This window comes from Cibotium barometz, chromosome 53, assembly GCF_041138505.1.
Source record: "Cibotium barometz isolate CiBa-2024 chromosome 53, ASM4113850v1, whole genome shotgun sequence".
Lineage (NCBI taxonomy): Eukaryota > Viridiplantae > Streptophyta > Polypodiopsida > Cyatheales > Cibotiaceae > Cibotium > Cibotium barometz.
The window spans coordinates 38,618,944-38,622,157 of NC_141098.1; the positions used below are offsets into that span (position 1 = coordinate 38,618,944).

A 3,214-nucleotide genomic window follows, 5' to 3' on the forward strand; every position below is an offset into this window, starting at 1 on the left:
GTGACATGAGATGAGGCCTGCTCTGCTGGCTGCTCTGTTGAGGGTCTAGGGTTTGGGAAACCAAACCTTACATGAATCCTTTTCACCATAGATTGAAGAGGAATTAGCAATGTTAAACAAGCATTTTCTTCGTACTTTCATTGAAATATATATATATATATATATATCAAAAATTTGGGAATTTTGAGAGGTAAATTTTTTCTTTGTTCCCGCCACCATTTGGAGAAGGAATTTTCAAAATGTGAACTTTCTTAAAGGGGATGGGACCTATTTCAGCCGTTCACCTAGACACATGTCCGTTGGGGTACCTGATTGGAAGGGTCGAAAAAGACAATAAAAAAAGGAGGGTTCGAAATTTGGGCTCTCGCGTGCATGTGGTGTTTGGACAGAATAAATGGTATATTATTTGGGGGCCGGGCCATATATACAGAGAGAGATATATATAGCTATTATAGAGAGAGAGAGAGGGAGAGAGAGTAAAGCCCTGCTTTCGAATCAAATTTGGGTTCTCCTCTCGCTCTCTCTCGCACGGAAACCCTTGCTGTGAATTGCATGTGGACTACTACAGCGCTAAAAGGTTGGCAAAGTTGTGATTTCAGACAGAAGATTGTCCCCTGCACGTTGCCAGCACAACACCCTCCCTAGTCTCCCCACCAACACACACACACACACACACACACACACACACACACACTCATACACAAGTATCACTTTGCCCTTTTCCAGCACATGGAGTTTGTATAGCGGCCATTGCAGTATCTCTGGTCTTATGTAGTGCCCCCCTGCACTCCCCTCATCGCCTGCACTTGATGCTTCATGTGGGCGATGATGGGCATTGCCTAAACCCGCATTTGCATGCCTGCATTCGTTCCATGAAGTAGCATTTTTACAAGGCACCCTTCTCTGCGCTTAACCTGCCATTCTTTACTCTGTAAATGCCCTTTTCTATCTGCATTTCTATTTGTGCCCTTCCCCTGCTCCTCCTCCCTTCTAACAAGTGGCACTGCCCTGTTGCAGGCATTGCGCCCCGGCACCATGGAGATGCAGATCCCACAAGCAGGAGGTGCTGCTGCCTGCAAGAAGCTCATCCCCAACAAGCACGAAGAAGGAAACGGTGGGCTCTCAGTGCACATACATTCAAGCAGCAGAAGACTACCTGACTTCCTGCAGAGTGTTAACCTCAAGTATGTGAAGCTTGGATACCACTACCTCATCACACATCTGCTGACCCTGCTGCTGGTGCCGCTTATGATTGGCATCCTTTTGGAGGTCTGCAGACTCAACCCTCAAGATCTGTGGCATCTCTGGGCTCACCTTCAGTACAATCTGGTCAGTGTCATGCTTTGCTCCGCTGTCCTGGTCTTTGTGGCCACAGTGTATGTCATGTCTAGACCCCGGTCTATCTACCTTGTGGATTATGCATGCTTTAAACCGCCGCCAGAACTCATGGTGCCCTTCTCCCTCTTCATGGGGCACTCTGAGAAATCAGGGTCCTTTGACAGCCAGAACCTCGAGTTTCAGCGGAAGATTTTGGAAAGATCTGGCCTTGGCGAGCAGACCTACTTGCCTCCTGTTATGCATCAGCTGCCGCCACAGCCCACCATGGCTGCTGCCCGTGCTGAGGCCGAGCAAGTCATGTTTGGTGCCCTCGACAAGCTTTTCGAGAAGACGGGTGTGAAGCCCAAGGATATTGGCATCCTTGTTGTGAACTGCAGCCTCTTCAACCCTACCCCGTCGCTGTCCGCCATGATTGTGAACAAATACAAGCTGAGGGGAAATATCAGGAGCTACAACCTCGGCGGAATGGGATGTAGTGCTGGTGTCATCTCCATTGATCTTGCCAAAGATCTCTTGCAAGTCCATGGGAGCAACTATGCAGTGGTTGTTAGCATGGAAAACATCACCCAGAACTGGTATTTTGGAAACCAAAGGTCCATGCTGATCCCAAACTGCCTGTTCAGAGTTGGAGGGGCTGCCATCCTGCTCTCCAACAAGGGGAGAGAAAGAAGAAGAGCAAAATACCAGTTGGTGCACACGGTTCGGACTCACAAAGGTGCGGATGACAAAGCTTTTCAGTGTGTGTACCAGCAGCAAGATGAGACAGGGCAACTTGGGGTTTCTCTTTCCAAAGATATCATGGCAATTGCGGGTGATGCACTGAAAACCAACATCACTACGCTGGGGCCTCTGGTTTTACCTGTTTCTGAGCAGCTGCTTTTCTTTGCAACGCTGGTGGCAAGAAAAGTGTTGAATGTGAAGATAAAACCGTACATACCAGACTTCAAGCTGGCATTCGAGCACTTCTGTGTGCATGCTGGTGGTCGGGCCGTCATCGATGAGCTAGAGAAGAACTTGCAATTGTCGGCCAAACATGTGGAGGCATCAAGGATGACTTTGCACCGTTTTGGAAACACTTCCTCATCTTCGATATGGTATGAGTTAGCGTATACAGAAGCTAAGGGTAGGATGCAGAAAGGTGACCGCATTTGGCAGATTGCTTTTGGAAGCGGTTTCAAGTGTAACAGTGCTGTGTGGCGGGCTCTTCGCACTGTGAAACCACATGCAGACAGCCCTTGGGTTGAGTGCATCGACCACTATCCAGTTGTCATTCCGGATGTGGTGAGTTCCTAGCATATTAGATTCGTACAGTAGGATTGAGGGTTGAAAAACATGTTTTACTTCTTTGGTGTTGATCTGTCAATCAAGTGGCATTACCATTGTAAGCCACTCTTTCCTTTAGACTAGGGTATTATGAATCCTTTTTACCTGGAGTATTTGTTGTTGTGAAGGAGTCATATGCAGTGTATGACAAGAAGTCTTTGGTCGTACGTGTTCTTTATTTAGTTCTTATTTAGGTGTGAGGCTTCATGTGTTTTCAAGACCTCTTGTCTGGTTGCACATGGTGGTAGAGTACTAAGTATTGGAAAACTCCTTTCTCTACAGCTACTCCATCTTCCATAATCTTAAGTGCCCCCCCTTTGAGGTTCTGTTTGCAAGACACTTTGACTGATGCAAGAGGCTTTTCAAGGAGGAATTGGAAAACCTTCTGGTTCCCCTTAAAAAGTCTTCAAAGCCGGTGGGGCATCAAGGACTTTGAAAAAATAATCCCTGGGAGCTTGAAAAGAGGCCGCTTTGTTTCAAGTCATTAAGAACAATATGGGTATCAAGGAATGTATATGAGTTCAATAAAAGATGGGTATCAAAACATGTATAT

At 46.9% G+C, this 3,214-nt stretch overlaps 1 pseudogene across 3 annotated transcripts; it reads left to right on the top strand.

Annotated features, from left to right (window-relative positions):
• The first annotated feature begins 476 nt into the window (after positions 1-476).
• On the top strand, positions 477-2,826 carry LOC147608614 (3-ketoacyl-CoA synthase 4 pseudogene; annotated as a pseudogene). Of its 3 annotated transcripts, none has more exons than XR_015264448.1 (2): positions 477-577; positions 1,018-2,826. The product of XR_015264448.1 is annotated as a 3-ketoacyl-CoA synthase 4 pseudogene, transcript variant X2 (transcript). The 3 variants fall into 3 exon arrangements; XR_015264447.1 differs by lacking the exon at positions 477-577 and adding an exon at positions 627-931; XR_015264449.1 differs by lacking the exon at positions 477-577 and adding an exon at positions 627-893.
• Positions 2,827-3,214: the final 388 nt, after the last annotated feature.